This window comes from Lepidochelys olivacea, assembly GCF_965140295.1.
Source record: "Lepidochelys olivacea isolate rLepOli2 genome assembly, chromosome: 11".
NCBI lineage: Eukaryota > Metazoa > Chordata > Testudines > Cheloniidae > Lepidochelys > Lepidochelys olivacea.
The window spans coordinates 73,824,697-73,840,219 of record NC_140421.1 but is presented as its reverse complement, the minus strand read 5'-3'; positions in this window follow the sequence as shown (position 1 = coordinate 73,840,219).

The following is a 15,523-nucleotide window of genomic DNA, read 5'->3' as shown; positions in this document are numbered from 1 at the left end:
GCCAGGTCAGGATACCAGGAGATCAGAATCCGAGACAGGCCTGAGGGCAAACCAGGTGTCAGGAGGCCAGCAGAGTCAGGCAGCAGGAGCAGATGGAACAGGGAAGGCAGCCCCAAGCTGGGGAAACTCACTGGCACAGACAAATTCCTCTTCCTCTGCTTGGTTTTAAATAAAAACTGGGAACCAATCATGCCCCTCAGCATGTCACCAGTCAGATCCCAGGACTGGAGTTCTCTGGCAGAGTTGTGTTGCAAGGGTTAGTGGATGGCAGGTTGGACCATATTGTTGCCTAAGCACCATGCAGACTATGGTTTGAGACCCAAGGCCCCTAACAAATAGGAGCTGGACTTAGCAGGTAAAGTGGGTACTGGTAGAGTACTTCCTTTAGCCAAGATTAAGCGTGTGGCAGTGAGGCCTTCACTGGCAGAGCCTCTAGTTGTCCTGGGACTGTTAGTCTATGCTGGGAATGAACATGCTCTCAGGATGTCACTGTGGTTGTATAAGCCATTCCCACCAGCATGGCTCTTCAACACCTCAGTGCCTGTCTGAAAAAAATGGGTGTTGGGGGCTCTCTAATCATAGTGGAAATTTTTTTTTTAAACTTGGGTCTTTGCTACAACCCAAGTAGCTTGCATTCAGCTTTTAGCGGGTGAGTGAGTGCCCTCTTTACTGACGCTCTGTTGCCATTTCTTGGGTTACTCATTGATCCAGCTGGTGGCACTTGATGAACCAATGGAGGAGCTGCCTTTGGGAAAGGGAGGGGAAGGGGAGGAGAAGTTACAATGTACTGTCAGTAGCAATGCCTTTCAACTTGCCATGGCTCAACCATGGGACACAATGTGTGACAGAGACCCAAAATAGAAAATATTGTGGGATTCATTCCTTTGGTGTAAATCGCTCTTTCTATAAACTCCATTTAATGATCTTTTCTGTCTGAGGTAAATAATTTACTTCAATAAAAGTGAGGGGCACCAAAGTTGTGTGGAACTTTGTGACTAAAATGAGGGAAATTTGGGTAGTGTGTCAATATGGTTTCAGTTGAGTTGGGGAGATTTTAATTTTAAATGCTAACTGGCAAGGATGATCACATTTGATCCCCCACAGCTGAGAGTTAAAGCAAACAACCCATGGTAAGGGTTAGAAGATGCTTGCATTCCTTTCAACCACTATCAGTCATTGGAAGCAAACTTTATTTCTAGCTGTGACCCTCATTCCTGTTTTGTGAATGACAAATGGCAGCTGAGCTTTTGGTAGAAATGGGATATGTCTGTGCATCTTATATCAGGGATCCATGTACGGTGCAATTTCATGGCAGGCGCTGTACCGCAGAATTTATATTTGTCAGAGAATTGTGCTCTGGCATCTCAGCTTTCATGTTGACAAAATGAGATTAGCTCTCCATGGTAGTGAAGAGAACCTTGAAAATCTGACTTGAGAGTAACTGATGCAATGCTGTCTTCCTGAGTCTGCAAAGAGCCTGAAACAATAGCTCTGAGAGGTGTTAACCACTCTGTTCATCTTAGTGGGTTATTAACTCTGAAGCCCAAAAATAAATTGATATTTAACTGCTCAATTACTTCAGTGATGAACATTTTAGCAGAAACATGCTTGATGTTATAAGCCGGTATCGTAGTGCAATGTATTATCTTTATACCAGTATATCTGTGTCCACACTAGGGGAAGTGGGGGTTGCATCACATGAACTACACTGGTACAGTTAATTGGTACAGTCAACATGTATGGGTAGACAAGCCATTAGTCACTTTTGAAACTGGGATTTAAGTTCCTAAGTCATGTAGGGACTTTAGAAAATGTTAAACCAGCACCTCAAGAGAAGCAGCCCCAGAATCGGCTCCAGCATTGACTTCTCTCCACAGAGTTAACCTTGGACCTCTTGCAACAGCTGATCAATGAAGTGTGCTCAGCAACTCCAGAGAGACCATGATCTGGATGTTATGGTTTATCGGGTTTTTAAAACCTCCAAAAGAACCGCTTTGCTTGTGTAAATAGGTATGTTCACATTCCTGGTTCGGAGCAGTTAGGACACAGGGAGCTGATTTGAATGTGTTACGGTCAGTTTCAGTTTGCTGATCAGACTCCATCCCTCCCCCATTAATCTAATCCATGATCCAGGTGGGACTCAGACAGACAGAGGTGAAAGTAAGCCAGTCTGGTCCGGTACGGCGTACTGGTAAGAAAGTAGCCGCCGGTACACAGCTGACCATACCGGCAGGGCTGCTGACGGGGGGGAGGGGCAGGGCAAAAGGGGCAGCTACCCTGGGGCCCGGCAATTTAAAAGGGCCTGGGACTCCCGGCTGCTGCCCCTGCTCCTACTACCACTACTGCACCAGCAGCCAGAGCCCTAAATCCTTTAAATCAGTGCCAGAGCCCTGTGGCTCTCGGCCGCTGCGACTGCTACCCTGGGGCTCCGGCAGCAATTTAAAGGGCCCAGGGCTCCCATTCACCACTACTGCTACCATGCCAGCAGCCAGAGCCCCGGACCCTTTAAATCGCCTCCAGAGCCCCGGGCAGCGCAGGCCGGGCAGCACAGATGGGCTGGCTGAGGGAATCTAGCCTCAGCCTCATACCTTCCGCCCAAGGCCCTGCCCCTTCTGGGGGCCCAGAGCCCCTCCCCCCACCTTGCCCGGGACTCTGGCCACCCTGCGTACCAGTAAGTCCTTTAAGTTACTTTCACCCCTGCAGACAGCCCCTGTGCAGTCACACTATGCATCACAAGCTCAGCTTCTCTAGCTGCAGGGCAGGGAGAAAGGGGGCTAGAGAGCCTGCATTGGACCAGCTCCCTAAATAAAGTCTCCTCTTTGTGGTGAATGCATCTACTGTCTCTTATCTATCAAAGTGGATACTGCATCTGTCATACAACCCTCTGACACTAACCCTCTGGTACCTGACTGGAGTTTTCTCCAGCCAATCAAGGCCAGCCGTGTGGGAAGATGTTCTGACACGCTCCGCCCGTCCTGTTTGCATTTCGCCGTCCCTTAAAGCTCTATTATAGTACAGCTTTTAAAAACAGCTGGGATCCCATTCTACTACTTGAAGTGCAGGGCTTCAGCTATACTCATCTGTATAGAGGCTGCAGGAACATCCTTTATGGGGCTGAAGAGTGAATGCTGTAGAGTGAAGAGTAGGGGCATCCTTATACCGCCAAGTATATTGGTCCACAGTTTATCATGTTGTCATCACTACAACGTATGTGGTACAACTATAGATATGCTACCCAATGTATATATTATAAAAAAATAAATATCTAACATAATTTCAGATGCTAAACAAAAGGGCTTTTCCCCCCTAAAAATTGGGATTGCCTGTGAAAACAATAAAATACAGTACAACCATAGACACCATGTGTCTATCAGCTCAGGACTGATAGAAACATGGGCAAAACACTGGCTCATAGGCAAATAACCCTGAAAGGTGCTTGTTGGAGATAAGTTAATGACTGACAGTTGTTAGATAGGAGGATGAGAAGTAAGTAATTGAATACACAGTGGAGAATACTCCTGATATCTTTCTAGTTCCTCAGTGTGGATATGGTCTCTCCAGGAGAAGGGAAAGGACACTGAAATTCAGAGGGAGGGATATTCAGCCAGTTAGGGAGGGATGTTCAATCCAGCCAGAGGGATTGTAGGTGAAAATCTCTCCAGTATTTTATAATTGAGCACATAAAGTGTTTTGACGTCCTCAAGACAAGCAATTTCTTGAGGAAAGAGTGTAAATTATTTGCAGACAGGACTGAACCTCCTTTTACTGACCATGGGGGGTGTGCGTTGTTGTGCGACAAGGAGTTCAGAGAGTTAAGATAGAAAAAATACTTTCTAAAACAAATTTTAAAAAAAATCTATCTGTGCTTTCCCTGGAAAACAGCTGTGTCAGCTAGTTCTATAGTATATGTTTATTAAACAAATATTTCACGAGAAAATTCCTCATTGCTATAAAAACCTCATTTCCAAGGATATCCTGGGGCACAAGGAGAGCAGGCAGTAATTGCTCATTCCCATAATTACAGATATTATATTAGCAGGTTAACGTGAAGCAACATTTACATAGAGTAATATAGTTAGGTGACAGTGCTCCTAACTGAATTAAAGGCCATCTTGTTTATCCGGTCTTAAAAGAGGCAGCACAACTTTGCTGTTACTGTGGTAGTTAGGGGGATTTAAATACCTGACCTAGGGCCTGGTTCAAAGCCTATTGAAAGACGTGGAAAGACTTCCATTGACTGTGGTGGGTTGTATTGTATCAGGTTCCTAAAGTTTTGTTTCCGTTGTTGTTTATTAAAGCTTGGGGCCTCTTCTGAGAGTTGGTTTTATGCACAGCTACAGCCTAGTGCAGTTCAGATTTCCCTTCTCCTTCCAGCCATCATGAGGGCTGGGCCCAGCTAGTCCCATTTCTGCCTGAGGTGAGGGGAAAACCTTAAAGGGTTTTTTCATCTGTCAACCCCAAACGACAACAGTTGGAGATGTGGCACTAGCTGGGGAGGGCTCTGATTTACTACAGAGAATTCTTTCCCAGCTGCCTGGATGGTGGTTCTCGCCCACATGCTCAGGGTCTAACTGATCGCCATATTTGGGGTTGGGAAGGAATTCCCCCCCAGGTCAAATTGGCATAGACCCTGGGGGTTTTCATCTTCCTCTGCAGTGTGAGGCACAGGATACTTGCTTGTTTGAAGTAGAGTGAATGGTGGATACTTAAAATCTTTAAATCAAGATTTGAGGATGCCAGTAACTTAGCCAGAGGTTATGGGTCTATTACAGGAGTGGGTGGGTGAGGTTCTATGGCTTGAGACATGCAGGAAATCACATGAAGGTGATCTGACCTTAAAGTCTATGAGAGGGTCCTCAGAACACGCCTCCCACTGGAGGAACCAGCATCATAAATGCCTAAAGAATGTGGTATGGTTTTATCAATTTTTTTGTATTTTCTTGGCTTTTTACACCCACAAAACACCCAGCTGCTTTTCGTATCTGAGCTCTCCACTTCCATTTGCACTCTGCACAGAAACAGGATTCATCAACAAAGATGGCGGAAGCAAATATACAGTCCATGAGAATTTGTCCCATTTGATACAAGCTGAGAGCAAGGTCGTCATTAGAGTTGGCCAGGAACCTTCCAACTAAATATTTTTTCATTGGAAAATTTGATTAGTTGAAACCATTTGCAAAACAGCGTCAGGTTTGATGAGATAACTGACTTGAAAAATTGTTGTTTAAAAAAGTTTAGTGATTGTAAGACAAGAAGAACAGGAGTACTTGTGGCACCTTAGAGACTAGCAAATTTATTTATTTGGGGGGGGGGGAAGGGAACTGTTCCTTACACGTTCTTGTCAATTGCTGGAAATGGCCCACCTTGATTATCAATACAAAAGGTTTTTTTTCTCTCCTGCTGGTAATAGCTCACCTTACCTGATCACTCTCGTTACAGTGTGTATGGTAACACCCATTGTTTCATGTTCTCTGTGTATATAAAATCCCCCTACTGTATTTTCCACTGCTTGCATCCGATGAAGTGAGCTGTAGCTCACGCAAGCTTATGCTCAAATAAATTTGTTAGTCTCTAAGGTGCCACAAGTACTCCTGTTCTTTTTGCAGATACAGACTAACACGGCTGCTACTCTGAAATAAGACAAGAAGGTTTCAGTTCTGAGTCAAAAGGGTTTTTCATTTAAAATTTGTAGTAAATTTACACTAGAAAAAAAAGGTTAAAAGGAAAAACAGTCAAAAATCAAAATGGAATGTTTTGATTGATCTCAGCCAAAATGTTTCAATTAATTCAAACCCTTATTTTTTCATATTGTGAGTGTGCAAAAATTTGAGATTTCACCATTACTTCTATTGGGGACAGGAAAAAAAATTGAAATGTTGAAAATTCTTGGGGGATGAGAAAAATCTTTCCTGATCAGCTTTAGCTGTCTCAGCCATTATTCAGCTGCCGTGAGAAAGATTGCAGAAATAACACCCCCAACCCCCGCTTTTCCCTTCTCCCATTGCAACTCTAGTGAGCACTTCCTGCTCCCCACTTTGGTGGGCAGATATGTCCCGTTGTGAGAAGTTAGGCTGGTTGGCGTTGGAGCAGTTCCAGCTCTGCCCCTGCTCAAGGGCCAAAGTAGCTGGCTGGGGGTGAAGAACTTTACTCCTCAAAGCAAGGAGGAGCAGAGAAAGAATTTGGACTGAGTCTCAGTTCATTCTCTGGTCTGCGCTCTTGGGGTGATGCAGCTCTTGTGTGCTGCCCCTCATTCTAAGCAGACAGCAATGTTACAACCCAGCCTGATAAGAAATCACACGAATTTCACACTTGCTGTAATGTTGCCAGTTTGAATATTTCCTGGAAAATTGTATTTTTGAAGCAAAAATTGCCAGGAGGTAGGGCTTGGTGCATCCAAGTGAAAGACACCCCTCCTCCACGGGCTGCTGAAGGAAAATGAATGTGCAGGTAGCGTAGTTTGGCACAACTGCACCCACAAATCCAACTGCTCAGGATTTGGGCAGACAGAGATTGTCTCCCAAGTCACCTTACTCCCTTTGATGAAATATTACATTTGAAACCCAAATCAAATCCAACTCCTCCCATCTCCTCTGTAGTCATTTTCAAAGTTCAGACTTAACTGTAGAAGGCTGCTGACATATTTATTATCCTTTTTGCAGTGCCATCTGGCAGTTGTGTATTACTGGAAGACTATATATATATATGTCAAATGGGGAGGGAAATATCTTTTCCTGTAACAGTTGTAGAAACAAAAAAAACAAAAAAAAAAATCCTGCCAACCATATGGAAGATTTTTTTCCGAAATGATCCATCTTGAACAATGAGGAAATGCCACAGCCAACATGCAAAAAGATTTTTTTAGATCTTGTACATGCTGTAGGCTCTGGAGGAGAAAAGGGGAAGGAACTACCTGAAGAGCTGAATGCATCTTATTAAAATTACCTTCCCTGTTGAAAGTCAGCCTGGGAACCTAAAATGATGTGAACAAAGTGAGACAGCTTGCAGCATGCTATGTGAATCAGAGCAATGGCCTTTCTTTGCCTTCCGGGATTATTATCATTTTACGACTTGCAAAAGCAATAGGTGTGAACCCACAGTGGATATGAGCCAAGTTTTGAATACTTGTTCTCTGCTTGGTAACAAGGGGGAGTGGAAAATTACTGGTGTCTCCTCCTGGCTTTACCAAGTAAATAAGCTGCAGCATTTTTAATAATGAACAAGCAATGTGAACAGGCTGTGGAGTGGAGAAGGAGTTGATTGGGGACACCCTGCATGGTTGGTGTAGTGCATTAGCCCACCACATTTGGAGAGCTGGGTTGAAATCATAGTTTACATCTGCAGTGCCATGGAGACTTATAGTCTCATATTACCATCTCTTTGCTCTTAGCCAGTTTCTTTAATCTCAGAGCACCTTCCCAACAATTATTTAAGTCTTATTATTTAAGCCACAGTATTATCTTTATTCCACAGCACGTGTCCTCTCACAGCAGATGGGAACTGTGTAGAATAGGAAGATCACATAGTTTGCTCATGGTCACAGCAAACTCCCGCCTCCCACCCTGGTTTGTCCCCAACACAGAAAAATGCCTTGCAACTGGCCCTGTTTGCTGACATGGTGCTAAAATAGATAGCTCTGCCGATGACCTACAGTCACTTTAGAAAGGCGCTTATATGACCTTCATCACTGTGGCATCTTAGCACCTCAGTGCCCAAGAGATCCTACTCCACAGCATCCCTGCGAGAAAGGGAGCATTACCCCAATTTTACAGATGTGGAACTGAGGCACAAGGTTGATTAAACGACTTGTCCAAGGTCACCCAGGGAGTCCGTGGCTGTGCTGAGAATCAAACCCAGGTCCCCACTTGGCTTCTATGCCCCTGGAGCATCCTTCCCACCTAACTGTATGCACTTGAGGAGAGGCAGGAAGAAGCTTTTGAAAACTTGAAGAAAAGAAAGCTCTGGTCAGAGAGCCAGATTGTGAACCCTGTTGGCCCATTGATGGCAATTGGACTTCTTGTGTGAGCGACTGTTCACCAGTTGGAGTGGCTCTTGACAGTGATTGTGCACCAGTGTGAGTCCAGGGCTCACAACCTGGCCTAGGAACCTTGGGTGAAACCTGGCTTTTTGGAACTCCCTCTAGCTTCCATGGGGCAGGACTTCTACCCCTTGTTTTCAAGGCACAGAAAAGGATAATTTCACTTCCTGGTGCAAAGGCAAACCCAGACCTTCTTGTGGGGAGATAGAAAAACACTCCTCAGGGCTATTTCATGGCAAAGTCAGGGATGAACCTTCAGGCAGCATCTGACCTAATTTTAGAGAGGGGCCAAAATTTCTCCTGTTTCGCAAACAAATCCAGGCTCCTTCCCTCCTGCTTTTTTAGTTCTCTCTTCTTTTGACCATCTTCTGCTGCTTTTAAATAAACAGCACATTCGGTGAGCGAGAGCCTGAAGTTCCCAAGTGAGTCAGTTTATCCCAGTATTTATTTACCTTTCATCCCAAACAAGCTTTCCACTCTGGGTCTTGCCAGCTTCAGACTATGATGTTTCCTCCCCGCACCCTGTCCTCTCGGTCTGATTCAAACCAGTCCAGGCAGCTTTCATTGTACAGCGCTCTGATGTGGTCTGACTTGCAGCAGCCGTTTCCTCCCCCCCCCACGTTTATGTTCTGATCGTCATAAAAATATTTTTACCAGGAAATCTAGCTGAGATCAACATCTTGTTGCAGCTGCCGGGCCCCTGGGATGAGTAGCACGAGATAACCCACTGCATTCCAGAGAGCTCCACCAATCAGAGGAGTGCCAGTTTTCGTGTAATGGGACTGGCTCGCTAACCCTCTTCTGAGCTGTCTGCCCACTCCCTCCACCCCAAATTTAGAAAATATGCAAACCAGGCTGTCGCTTGGATCCCTGCCTGCCGAAGGGAAACAGTGCTGTGTATCTGTCATAGGCCCTTCCCACGCCAGCTATTTCCATTACAGATGCCTGCCATAGCAATCCTGTGCTAGGCCACTGCCATTCACAACAGCCAGTCGGCCTGAGTCACTGGTAATGTTTCATTAAGGGCTAATTCCATCACCCAGGATTTTGGGGGAGGAAAGTGGTGGAGGGAAGCCAAGAGGCGGGGGCTGGTTGTAAATTACTAGAAATCAAGAGTCATTTAGAGTGTTGGTAGGTTTTAAACTGGAGGGAGTGAGAATGCGAAGGCTCAGGGTGCTATTATGGACTGGGATGTAGGCAGTCAGGTCTAGTGGGCAGAGCAGGCATACAGGCTCAGGAATGAAGCCAAAGGTCAGCACCAGAGTCAACTGCCAGTGACCAGAGCCCAGGGCCAAGCCAGAGTCAGAACCAGGAATTGAAACTGAGGGTTCTGAGCCAAGGTCAGATATCAAATGCCAGAGCCAAAAGGTCAAACAGGAGTCAGGGTTGGAAGTCAGAGCTGGGGTCGGAGCCAGGATTGGTCCCTGAGGATGGGAAGCGAGGGTGTACGGGAAGGACAAGAGGAAAGGATCAAGTATGGTGGGAAGAGGAGCAAAGGCAGGAGCAGAGCAGGAACGAGGAACCAGGAACCAGGGGTGGGGCGGGGCGGGGCAGGAAATTGCCTTGTTCTTCAGACAAACTTCCTGTTCCTCCTCCTGGCTCAAATAGTGTAGTTGGACCAATCGGTAGAGCCGGGTGATCCTCCAATCAGAGCTCCTGTGGGTGGTGCTTAGCTGGGACTATAGCCCTAATTGCTTCTCTGAACACCCAGTTTCAGTAGCCATTGGGTGGAGGCCAGGATGTGGCAGCTCTCTGGGGACTCCAAAGCCTGGGTTCAAGACCTGGGACATCATAGGTGCTATAGACACCCTGTCAAGATTCCTTCCCCACTCTGAACTCTAGGGTACAGATGTGGGGACCTGCATGAAAACCTCCTAAGCTTATTTTTACCAGCTTAGGTTAAAACTTCCCCAAGGTACAAACTATTTTCCTTTTTCCCTTGGACTTTATTGCTGCCACCACCAAGCATCTAACAGATATATAACCGGGAAAGAGCCCCCTTGGAAACGTCTTTCCCCCCAAAATCCTCCCCAAACCCTACACCCCCTTTCCTGGGGAAGGCTTGATAAAAATCCTCACCAATTTGCATAGGTGAACACAGACCCAAACCCTTGGAACTTAAGAACAATGAAAAAAGCAATCAGGTTCTTAAAAGAAGAATTTTAATAGAAGAAAAAGTAAAAGAATCACCTTTGTAAAATCAGGATGGTAAATACCTTACAGGGTAATGAGATTCAAAACATAGAGAATCCCTCTAGGCAAAACCTTAAGTTACAAAAAGACACAAAAACAGGAATATCCATTCCATTCAGCACAGCTTATTTTCTCAGCCATTTAAACAAACAGAATCTAACGCATATCTAGCTAGATTACTTACTAAGTTCTAAGACTCTATTCCTTTCTGTTCCTGGCAAAAGCATCACACACACACTTTGTTTCTCCCTCCCTCCAGCTTTTGAAAGTATCTTGTCTCCTCATTGGTCATTTTGGTCAGGTGCCAGTGAGGTTATCCTAGTTTCGTAACCCTTTACAGGTGAAAGGGTTTTTCCTCTGGCCAGGAGGGATTTTAAAGGTGCTTACCCTTCCCTCTATATTTATGACACACCCCATTAAAATAAGATGGCCCCCAATGTGCTGTAAGATAGCAGCAATAATGCTCAAACAAAGGACAGTGCTGAGATGACATGCATCTAACAGAGCAGGAGACTAAACTATATTATCCACTGGGATAGACTGATGCAGCTGGGTGGGGCGATTTGCTGTGCTTTGTGATGTATCTATATGGAGGAACTGGTGTGGAGCGCCAATAGCAACCTGTCAAATGGATGGTGGTCTTGCCTGGCTTCTTGTTTATAGCTGTAGGCAGGTATCAGCACCAATGCCTTCGTGTGAAGGTGCTCTACCTCAGCACTTGCAGACAGGGTAGCCCAATCAAATGGCCACAGAGGGGACCCTAGATCTATTTTTTGTATTGTAGTTCCTAGGATCCACACACATGGACCATGACCTCGTTGTGCTAGGCATTGTAGAAACACATGTGGTCTCAACACACCAGCAGCCTGTCCTCTGCAAAGTTCGGTGTAGGCCTCTCACTCTGTGTAGGAGCACAGGGACATTTGCCAGCTTTTGGGTCAGGAGTAGGGTTGTCCATTCTTGGTTGGATTGCTAATTGGTTGAGCTGTTGCTGCTGCCCAGTTACAAAACCTCCTCCTCTTTTTTGGAAAATTCACTGAATGTTTAGCCTAAGGTGACACCTTGTGCCTAGGATCTCTGCTTCTTTTTCTCCCGATCTTAAAATTTCTTATGGATGATAGAGTTCTTTGACGGTACTTGAAAATGATAAACAAAGGACACTTACATACCAGTGTAGCATTCCCCTCTGGTGTTATCTGGACCGGCGATCTGCTAGGTCACTTCAATCCTTGACTCTGGGAGCCAGCCTTACCCTGCTCTGCTGTGAAAACCCCCACTCCTGGGCTGTTCACGCACAGTCTCTGGCATGTAAGCTGCTCCCAGCTACTTGCAACTGAATGACCCTAGCCAATATCTCCGATCCCAGACACAACCATAGGAACCTCCATCTTGCAGAGTCCAGTTATGCCCTCTGGATGCTGCAAACTTATATAAGTTTGTCAATTTAACAAAGAAATTGATATGTACCAGGCTTGTTATCCAAAGGGGAGCCTCTGACACACTTCAGACCAAACACACTGCTTCAGGTAGAATAAACAAACACATTTATTAACTATAAAGATAGATTTTAAGTGATAAGTCAAAACATAAGTCAGATTTGGTCAAATGAAATAAAAGCAAAACGCATTCTAAGCTCATCTTATCACTCTCAATGCCCTTACAAACTTAGTTGATTCTCTGCACAAGCTGGCTGGTTGCACTTCAGCTGGCTCTCCCCTTTGATCAGCGCTTCAGTCACTTGGTATGGTTGTGTCTGTAGATGTAGGTGGAAGAGAGGGGAAGAGCATGGCAAATGTCTCTTCCTTTTATCAGGTCCTTTCCTCCCTCTTGGCTTTGCACCCCGCACCCCTTCAGAGTCAGGTGAGCATTACTGAGCCTCTCCAAGCAAGGTTGAGCAATTCCCCTGGTGTGGCCTCATGCAGGTGAGTCATTGCATTGTAGCTCCCTTGCTGGACAATGGCTGTTGATGGGCACCCCACCCAGGCATTGGATACTTTCCTTGGTGTTGCCTCTGGGGAGCTAATATCTGGCTGATTCCCCCAATTTACAGCATGTTTTAGTGACAACCATACTACACAATTCTCATAACTTCATATGCATTAATGAGAGACATATATGGATAGAGAAATGACTTTCAGCAGATTGTAACCTTTCCCCGATACCTTACAGGGCATGCTTTATATGTAAGATCAGGATTATAGGAAAATGAGGAATATGGGGATTACAGCATACTCCCCCAAAGGTATAGAATGTCACAATCAGCCCATTGATTGATCTAACACACTGATATTGATATCCACCAGATTAGGAGGCCAGATGGGAAAAAAATACCCACAAACCCCTTAATGGCTATATCCCTTAAAAAATTATATACATGTAGTGCTGATGCAGGTGAAAGATTCATAGTGCTATTTGAGTCATGTACTGTGACGTAGGATCCGTACAATCTTGCCCCACATAGGTCTGTCAGTGGCCCATATGCATGACCACTACCATCCTTTCCTATGACAGTCTATAAGGTCCCACACAGCTTTGCCACTTGATTAGAATCCTGACCTGCAGCACATCCTGCTATTGCTGTCCAGGGACTCCTAGTCTTGGAATGTGAGTCATCACTAGTGAGATCATCTGGAGAATCTATCCTCACACAACTTATGAATTCTGGTTGATGTTATGAAATTGTTGTATTGTGGAACAGCTCATGAATGTAGAGACACCCATTTGCTGTCAGAGCTGTAGCACATCCCTTCCAGACCAGGAACAATGATCAGCATTTGACTTTAATGATTGCCTATTCAGGTGGAAACACCTTAGGACATGGGTTGGCTGAAGCTAGAAAAACCAGTTGCCTCCATCTCCTCTACAGTGGGCTGCAATTTGGAGAATGGAAAATCCCTAACAGCAGATAAAGGAGCCATATGATGGTGATGGGCCATATAAACTTGAGCAGGAACAGGAAGCTTTTGGCAGGAGAGAGGGCATGCTTTTGTAGTAGGGTATCCTGTTTAGCTGCAGGCCAGCCAAGGGAAAGGAAGCTAGTTGAAAAAGAGACTCCATAACTCAGAGGAGAAGCCATGTGTAGGAGATGGGACCCTGGACTCTGCCCCCTAAACCTAAAAAACTCTCCAGAGTGATGAGGAAACTGAGGCAGGGAAATGCTCATAAATATGTTTATTGTTTTGTCTAAATCTATGAAAAATGCACTACACAATCAATGATATCCCTGAGATACATCAATGATATTTTCATCCTCTGGTCAGATGACCTAAACTCCCTCATAGATTTCCACCACAATGTCAACACCACCACCCACCATCAAGCTCTCTCTAGAACACTCCCACACTACCACCAACTTGCTGGGCACCATGATCAGCTTCAAAACTGGAACTATACAACTATACTGGAACTGGCGGCTGTGATTGCAGAGCCATTGGCCATTATCTTTGAAAACTCGTGGCGAACGGGGGAAGTCCCGGATGATTGGAAAAAGGCTAATGTAGTGCCAATCTTTAAAAAAGGGAAGAAGGAGGATCCTGGGAACTACAGGCCAGTCAGCCTCACCTCAGTCCCCGGGAAAATCATGGAGCAGGTCCTCAAGGAATCAATCCTGAAGCACTTACACGAGAGGAAAGTGATCAGGAACAGTCAGCATGGATTCACCAAAGGAAGGTCATGCCTGACTAATCTAATCACCTTCTATGATGAGATTACTGGTTCTGTGGATGAAGGGAAAGCAGTGGATGTATTGTTTCTTGACTTTAGCAAAGCTTCTGACATGGTCTCCCACAGTATTCTTGTCAGCAAGTTAAAGAAGTATGGGCTGGATGAATGCACTATAAGGTGGGTAGAAAGTTGGCTAGATTGTTGGGCTCAACGGGTAGTGATCAATGGCTCCATGTCTAGTTGGCAGCCGGTATCAAGTGGAGTGCCCCAAGGGTCGGTCCTGGGGCCGGTTTTGTTCAATATCTTCATAAATGATCTGGAGGATGGTGTGGATTGCACTCTCAGCAAATTTGCGGATGATACTAAACTAGGAGGAGTGGTAGATACGCTGGAGGGCAGGGATAGGATACAGAGGGACCTAGACAAATTGGAGGATTGGGCCAAAAGAAATCTGATGAGGTTCAACAAGGATAAGTGCAGGGTTCTGCACTTAGGATGGAAGAACCCAATGCACCACTACAGACTAGGGACCGAATGGCTAGGCAGCAGTTCTGCGGAAAAGGACCTAGGGGTGACAGTGGACGAGAAGCTGGATATGAGTCAACAGTGTGCCCTTGTAGCCAAGAAGGCCAATGGCATTTTGGGATGTATAAGTAGGGGCATAGTCAGCAGATCGAGGGACGTGATCGTTCCCCTCTATTCGACATTGGTGAGGCCTCATCTGGAGTACTGTGTCCAGTTTTGGGCCCCACACTACAAGAAGGATGTGGATAAATTGGAGAGAGTCCAGCGAAGGGCAACAAAAATGATTAGGGGACTAGAACACATGACTTATGAGGAGAGGCTGAGGGAACTGGGATTGTTTAGTCTGCAGAAGAGAAGAATGAGGGGGGATTTGACAGCTGCTTTCAACTACCTGAGAGGTGGTTCCAGAGAGGATGGTTCTAGACTATTCTCAGTGGTAGAAGAGGACAGGACAAGGAGTAATGGTCTCAAGTTGCAGTGGGGGAGGTTTAGGTTGGATATTAGGAAAAACTTTTTCACTAGGAGGGTGATGAAACACTGGAATGCGTTACCTAGGGAGGTGGTAGAATCTCCTTCCTTAGAAGTTTTTAAGGTCAAGCTTGACAAAGCCCTGGCTGGGATGATTTAGTTGGGGATTGGTCCTGCTTTGAGCAGGGGGTTGGACTAGATGACCTCCTGAGGTCCCTTCCAACCCTGATATTTTATGATTCTATGATAATATGTTCAGAGGAAAATGTCTGAGATACACACCTTAGCACACTTAAAACTGCCTTCAGTAAACAAGGTCACTCCACCGGAGAAGTAGATCACATCAGGAATGGGCCACACATATACCCTGAAAACTTGCTTCAGTACAGAAAAAAAAAACCCTATAACTCCACAACCCTAATTTTCACCTACCCCCTACAATGGAATCCATACAGAGTATCATTAAAGAATTAAAACCTATGCTTAATGGAGACCACACCCTGAAAGAAATATTTCCTGAACCCCCTCTTCTGGTCTTCAAATCACCCCCCAGCCTTACCAAGCTCATCATCAGAAGCAAGCTCCCCATATACGAGGACTAGATGACCTCCAGAGGTCCCTTCCAACTCTGATATTCTA